The 8337-nt window shown below is 42.9% G+C and overlaps 1 long non-coding RNA gene and 1 pseudogene across 1 annotated transcript; one reads left to right on the forward strand and one right to left on the reverse strand.

The window, feature by feature from the left end:
- Positions 1-7805, forward strand: part of LOC111978126 (glutamate dehydrogenase, mitochondrial-like) — a 31756-nt pseudogene extending 23951 nt beyond the window's left edge.
- Positions 1105-2528, reverse strand: LOC139029238 (uncharacterized). Its single transcript, XR_011481526.1, has 2 exons — positions 2457-2528; positions 1105-1603 (listed from the first exon to the last, which is right to left on the reverse strand). It is a non-coding gene; the product is annotated as an uncharacterized lncRNA (long non-coding RNA).
- Positions 7806-8337: the final 532 nt, after the last annotated feature.

Here is an 8337-nt window from a genome sequence, read left to right on the forward strand (position 1 = left end):
CTATAATATCCTGTGAAAGGGAAATTTTAACGCTACTGTGATACAACGACATTCTAAGATGATTCTGTGCTTCAAACTTTGTGGCAACAGTTTGGGGAGCCCTCCGTCCGTCCAGCATGACAAGTTTGTCCCTTTGGGAAAGTTCTTCTCGCTGAGTCAGACTTTGAAGCGGTTTCTCTTCCTCTCATGTCAGTCAATCTGACAGACCTCTGGTTATAGCTTATGTAGAAACATTATTTACCCAATCTATTACGGTCACTACATTACATTGTGTAATGTTAATGTTATGTATTATATTTGAAAAATAATAAAAATAATTATTCCAAAAGTGTTGAGTAGGCTAATGTGGATGAAATAGGTACACGTGGGGATATGCAACCAATACCTAGCTATTGATATACAAAATAAACAGCAATTTACCCCAATGGAAAATCTTATACTCCATGGGGAATCATGGTTTCTGGTTGAATAAATTAAAAACATTCAATAAAACATTGAGCATTGAAAGTTAAATTCTGTATCAACGAAAAGGCAGTACAAATTCTCTTACATAGAATCCCAAAGCAGTCAATCAAGGCCGATAAGAAAAAAACATTTGGTTCCCACAGATTCCTTCCCATCTCCCCTTCCAGTAGCCTGCAGACAGAAACCATCTAATATGGGTCAAATTCTGAGGCAAGACAAAGCGTTCAGGTTTAGAACAAAGGCAAGGCATCGAAAAGGTGAACAGAACAATCTTCTGGAATTCAGCGTTTTAGTGTTGTGCCAACCTACTTACAACATATAATAAGTCTGCTTTGTAACAAATGTATTTATGATATCATCTTGAATAGTGTAGAAGACACACGTTGTGCACTGCTTGATAAGTGCGCTGAAGTCTATTGGGAGACTTTAAAGAGAAAGAACATTCTGTGTAGGTAAACTTTCTCCATTTAGGTAAACATTTGCTCCATTTCACCACAGGAGAAACCGTGCAATTAAGGCTTTAAGTGTGTATCTGATATGCTCTACATTCATTAATTGACTAACTTACTCAAATCTGTCTGTAGATCCATAACAGATACTGAAAAGCACAACACTGTTTCATAGAAGCAGTATCCCGTGAAAGCTGTAGACCAGAATATTTGGTGTTTACTGGCATAAGAATATAGTAACAGGAATAAATGGGTTGGAGTCATAGAATGACTGAGAAAATAATGAGGTTTCTACAGTAAGGGACAAAAATGACCATAGACACAGTAGCGTCATAGAACAGCCTCTGTATTTAAGGCAAGCTAGAACATGGTTTCTTGAAGACATGAGAACGCAAAAATGTCCGTTTTGCTTTGCTGGTTATACATATACGACGGGAAAGCTAATGGTCATGTGTAAAATGTAAACACTTGATATGTTGTTGTGTGATTGTTGTAGGAGACGGGGGGGCCTGGTCTGCTCGGGTGGACGGACAGACAGACGAGGCGGGCGGCGGGTGGTGAGGAGCCGCCTATGTGAAGGTAACCACCAGCCTCGTTGTACACCTTGAAGACCTTCTCGATGGCGTTGACGTACGCTGCCGTCTCAGATCAAGGCCCAGGTTGTACTTGTTAGCGGTGCGCATGATTTGCTAAAGGGGGAGAGAACAAAGAATATAAATCAACCAAGATATTCATCTCCTGTCCCTTCAAGTAATCATTATTGTCCTCCTCCATTTCTTACCTACAGCAATACACCACTATTGTTCCATTATCAATGCAGTGATCCATTTCCACAGGATAGTAAAGATCTCTATGTGTACTTTTAAAGAAATAACCCCAGGGAGCATAACAAGTAACAAACACCAGCAGCGACAGATTATTCCTGGGAGGTGGTACAGGCAACCCATATGAGCAGGGGGATGTCATTCCACAAAGGCTGGATCCTCAGTCAGACGTGACATAAGTCATCAATGTTTGTGGATAGATAGTGTGTTAATGGTAGAGGGGAGCAGGGTAACGGTCTGAATCTTCATCCTATCTCTGCTCTCTCTGCATCAGTGCTGGGCCTTAGCAATGATGAGAGACTAACAAAGCCCTGGCTGCTCCAGTTACCACTGCTCGCACGCACAGCAAACCGGTGAGAGAGGATGTGGGTGTGGATGTGGTGTGTGTGTGTGGTGTGTGTGTACCATGTTCGAGAGTGATTTATTTTATGAGCTTGAATGGGGGGAAAAAATAATGGTGGCAAGATAGCAGTGAAAAGCCAATATGAGCTTAGTGCTGTTTGGGTAATGAGATGTGTAAAACAGAAATGGAGCTTGTCACTGGACCGTTGAAGCATGACTTCAACTTTCAAGACTCATTTCCCCGAACAGGAGTAACGGGATGCCTCAGGACCTTGTGTTGGATTAACACAGCATTTCCTTTGAATAAAACCCCTGTCCCTGGACCTGTGAGGAACCTTTAGTCCAGATAATCATGTTTAAGCAATCAGCCTCTTACCCTGGCAGACCTCTCCATGGTGTAGGCCAGTCCTGAGTGACAATGTCCTTCTCTGAAGCTCCCTGGAACCAACAGAGAAAATACATTGAAAATCGGGCTCAGAGCTCACATTTAGCCACTCTAACTAAAACCTTACTCATCCTTGGGAATGCAGCTTAACTGTGATATACAGAGTTCCAACTGCATCTGGAAGAACTCAGCACAACAGCTGTTTGTCGGGAGATTCATGAAATGGGTTCCATGGCCGAGCAGCCGACACACAAGCCAAAGGTCACCATGCGCAATGCCAAGCGTCGGCTGGTGATGTAAAGCTCACCGCCATGATTCTGGAATGAGATGTTTGACCAGCAGGTGTCATATACTTTTGGTCATGTAGTCTACATTTTGGCCATGTAGAGTGTTGCAACAAGGACAGACGATTTTTTACGCGCTACGCACTTCAGCAGCCCCGTTCTGTGAGCTTGTCTAGATTTCACTTTGCGTTGAGCGTTGCTCCTGGACGTTCCACTTCACAATAACAGCACTTACAGTTGACCGGGGCAGCTCTAGCAGGGCAGATTTTGACAAACTGACTTGTTGGAAAGGTGCCACGTTGAAAGTCACAGAGCTCTTCAGGAAGGCCATTTCACAGCCAATGTTTCTATGGAGTTTCATGGCTGGTGCTCAACTTTATCACCTAGCCATCAACGAGTGTGACAAATAGCCAGATCCACTAATTTGAACGGGTGTCCACATACTTTTGTATATAGTGTGTATTATATCTTAATAAAATATTAGGGGTATTGTTTGACTGAAGGGAGAGTTAGACACACTATCTATCCCACAAACACTGATGACTTTAATGTCACGTCTGACTGAGGATCCAGCCTTTGTGGAATGACATCCCCCTGCATCATATGGGATTGCCTGTACCACCTCCCAGGAAATGTCTGCTGGTTTGTTACTTGCTTATTGCTCCCTGGGGGTTATTTCTTTAAAAGTACACATAGAGATTCTTTACTATCCTGTGGAAATGGATCACTGCATTGATAATGGAACAATAGTGGTGTATTGCTGTAGGTAAGAAATGCCCTACACCTGTAGCAGGTTCCATTAGATTTTGTCGGTCCTGGAGACGTAGATATTTATAGAGTCGGTTTCACAGACCAAGATCAACAACAGAAAAATAGCCTGGAAGTAGGCCAGATTCGGACTTGTTAAATCTACAATGAAGACTGGGATTTCAGGAACATTGATGAGTTGGATTGCATAACTCTGGTTTCCAGAGTGACTCTATTTCTTTGAATGGAGATGAATCATAGTCCAGGGATATTTTAAGACAATGGATACAACAACAATTATCATACATTTTGTTTAGAAATCAATTTAGTGCAGATAGCTGCTTCATCTGTGTAGCTGGTGTAGGGAGTCAGGCGCAGGGCAGCAGATATGAGTAATAAAGTACTTTACTCAAAACAATACAAATATACAAGGCAACAAGGATATCCCACAAACACGGACCGAATTACAATAAACAATCACACACGAAAACAACATGGTGAACAGAGGGTTAAATAATAAACAAGTAATTGGTTGAGCGAAGCCAGGTGTGATAAGACAAAGACAGAACAAATGGAAAATGAAAAGTGGATCGGCGGTGGCTAGAAAGCCAGTGACGTCGACCGCCGAACGCTGCCCGAACAAGGAGAGGGACCAATTTCGGTGGAAGTCGTGACAATCTGTCTCTGTGTAACTTACTCTTTGACTTCACAGCTCTTGATTGCCTGTATAGTCGTGGCCAAAAGTTTTGAGAATGACACAAATATTAATTTTCACAAAGTCTGCTGCCTCAGTTTGTATGATGTAAATTTGCATATACTCCAGAATGTTATGAAGAGTGATCAGATGAATTGCAATTAATTGCAAAGTCCCTCTTTGCCATGCAAATGAACTGAATCCCATCATTGCTTTGCATAAAAAGGGCTTCACAGGCAAGGATATTGCTGCCAGTAAGATTGCATCTACACCAACCATTTATCGGATCATTGAGAACTTCAAGGAGAGCGGTTCAATTGTTGTGAAGAAAGCTTCAGGGCGCCAAAGAAAGTCCAGCAAGCGCCAGGACCGTATCCTAAAGTTGATTCAGCTGCGGGATTGGGGCACCACCAGTACAGAGCTTGCTCAGGAATGGCAGCAGGCTGGTGTGAGTGCATCTGCACACACAGTGAGGCGAAGACTTTTGGAGGATGGCCTGGTGTCAAGAAGCAAAGAAGCCACTTCTCTCCAGGGAAAACATCAAGGACAGACTGATATTCTGCAAAAGGTACAGGGATTGGACTTCTGAGGACTGGGGTAAAGTCATTTTCTCTGACGAATCCCCTTTCCGATTGTTTGGGGCATCCGGAAAAAAGCTTGTCCGGCGAAGACAAGGTGAGCGCTACCATCAGTCCTGTGTCATGCCAACAGTAAAGCATCCTGAGACCATTCATGTGTGGGGTTGCTTCTCAGCCAAGGGAGTGGGCTCACTCACAATTTTGTCTAAGAACACAGCCATGAATAAAGAATGGTACCAACACATCCTCTGAGAGCAACTTCTCCCAACCATACAGGAACAGTTTGGTGACGAACAATGCCTTTTCCAGCATGATGGAGCACCTTGCCATAAGGATGGGAGATGGGAAGTATCTGTGGGAACCAAATGTTTATTTTTCTTTATCGGCCTTGATTGACTGCTTTGGGATTCTATGTAAGAGAATTTGTACTGCCTTTTCGTTGATACAGAATTAAACTTTAAAATGCTCAATTGTTTTATTGAATGTTTTAATTTATTCAAACCAGAAACCATGATTCCCCATGGAGTATGTAAAGATTTTTCCATTGGGGTAAATTCTGTTTATTTTGTATTCAATAGCTAGGTATTGGTTGCATAATCCCCACTGTACCTATTTCATCCAACATTAGCCTACTCAACACTTTTGGAATAAATATTTTTATTTATTTTTCAAATATAATACATAACATTAACATTACACAATGTAATGTAGTGACCGTAATAGATTGACGGTAAAATAAATGTTCTACATAAGCTATAACCAGAGGTCTGTCAGATTGACTGACATTGAGAAGAGAAAACCGCTTCAAAGTCTGACTCAGCCGAAGAGACTTTTCCCAAAGGACAGAACTTGTCATGCTGGAACAGAAGGGCCTTCCCCAAACTGTTGCCATAAAGTTTGAAGCACAGAATCATCTAGAATGTCGTTGTATACAGTAGCGTTAAAATTTCCCTTCACAGGAACTAAGGGGCCTAGCCTGAACCATGAAAAACAGCCCCAGAATATTATTCCTCCTCCACCAAACTTTACATTTGGCACTATGCATTTGGGCAGGTAGCGTTCTCCTGGCATCCGCCAAACCCAGATTAGTTCGTCAGATTGCCAGATGGTGAAGCGTGATTCATCACTCCAGAAACGAGTTTCCACTGCTCCGGAGTCCAATGGCAGTGAGCTTTACATCACTCCAGCCAACGCTTGGCATTGCGCATGGTGACCTTTGGCTTGTGTGCGGCTGCTCGGCCATGGAAACCCATTTCATGAATCTCCTGATAAACAGCTTGTTGTGCTGACGTTGCTTCCAGATGCAGTTTGGAACTCTGTATATCACAGTTAAGCTGCATTTCTCCAGAGATGAGTAAGGTTTAGTTTAGTGTTGCTAAATGTGACTCTGAGCCCATTTTTTAATGTATTTTTCTCTGTTTGGTTCCAGGGAGCTTCAGAGAAGGACATTGTGACTCAGGACTGGCCTCAACCATGGAGAGGTCTGCCAGGGTAAGGCTGATTGCTTAAACATGATTATCTGGACTAAACTCACAGGTCTCAGGAAATGCTGTGTTAATCCAACACAAGGTCCTGAGGCATCCCGTTACTCCTGTTCGGGGAAATGAAGTCTTGAAAGTTGAAGTCATGCTTCAACGGTCCAGTGACAAGCTCCATTTCTGTTTTACACATCTCATTACCCAAACACACTAAGCTCACATTTGGTTTTCACTGCTATCTTGCCACCATTTATTTTTTCCCCCATTCAAGCTCATAAAATAAATCACTCTCAACATGTACGTACACACACACACAACACACACACACACACACACACACACACACACAACACACACACACCACACACACACACACACACACACACACACACACACACACACACACACACACACACACACACCACACACAACACACACACACACACACACACACACACACACACACACAACACACACACACACACACACACACACACACACAACACACACACACACACACACACACACACACACACACACACAAACACACACACACACACACACACACACACACACACACAACACACACACACACACACACACACACACACACAACACCCACACAACACCACAACACACCACCACACACAAACACACACACAACAACACACACACACACACACACACACACACACACACACACACACACACACACACACACACACACACACACACACACACACACCCACATCCTCTCTCACCGGTTTGCTGTGCGTGCGAGCAGTGGTAACTGGAGCAGCCAGGGCTTTGTTAGTCTCTCATCATTGCTAAGGCCAGCACTGATGCCAGAGAGAGCAGAGATAGGATGAAGATTCAGACCGTTACCTTGCTCCCCTTTACCATTAAACACTATCTATCCCACAAACACTGATGACTTTAATGTCACGTCTGACTGAGGATCCAGCCTTTGTGGAATGACATCCCCCTGCATCATATGGGGTTGCCTGTACCACCTCCCAGGAAATGTAATACTCTGTGCAGACATACTGCATGAGAGTCTGCTGCTTTGTTACTTGGTTATTGCTCCCTGGAGGTTATTTCTTTAAAAGTACACATAGAGATGCTTTTTTATCCTGTGAAATGGATCACAGCATTGATAATTGAACAATAGTGGTGTATTGCTGTAGGTAAGAAATGGAGGAGGGGACAATAATGATTACTTGAAGGGACAGAGAGATGAATATCTTGGTTGAGTTTATATTCTTTGTTTTCTCTCCCCTTTAGCAAATCATGCGCACCGCTAACAAGTACAACCTGGGCCTTGATCTGAGGACGGCAGCGTACGTCAACGCCATCGAGAAGGTCTTCAAGGTGTACAACGAGGCTGGTGTTACCTTCACATAGGCGGCTCCTCACCACCCGCCCGCCTCCGTCTGTCTGTCCGTCCACCCGAGCAGACCCAGGCTCCCCGTCTCCATACAACAATCACACAACATATCAAGTGTTTACATTTTACACATGACCATTTGCTTTACTCGTTGTATATGTATAACCAGCAAGGCAATACGCACATTATTTTGCGTTCTCATGTCTTCAAGAGAACCCATGTTCTAGCTTGCCTTAAATACATTAGGGCTGTTCTATGACGCTACTGTGTCTATGGTCATTTTTTTCCTTTACTGTAGAACCTCATTTATTTTCTCAGTCATTCTATGGACTCCAACCCATTTATTCCTGTTACTATATTTTATGCCAGTAAACACCAAATATTCTGGTCTACAGCTTTCACGGGATACTGCTTTTATGAATCAGTGTTGTGCTTTTTCAGTATCTGTTATGGATCTACAGACAGATTTGAGTAAGTTAGTCAATATAATAGAATGTAGAGCATATCAGATACACACTTAAAGCCTTAATTGCACCGGTTTCTCCCGTGGTGAAATGGAGCAAATGTTTACCTAAATGAGAAAGTTTTACCTACACCAGAATGTTCATTCTCTTTAAGTCTCCCAATAAGACTTCAGCGCACTTATCAAGCAGTGCACAACGTGGCTTCTACACTATTCAAGATGATATCATAAAATACATTTG

This window comes from Salvelinus sp. IW2-2015, linkage group LG18 (assembly GCF_002910315.2).
Source record: "Salvelinus sp. IW2-2015 linkage group LG18, ASM291031v2, whole genome shotgun sequence".
NCBI lineage: Eukaryota > Metazoa > Chordata > Actinopteri > Salmoniformes > Salmonidae > Salvelinus > Salvelinus sp. IW2-2015.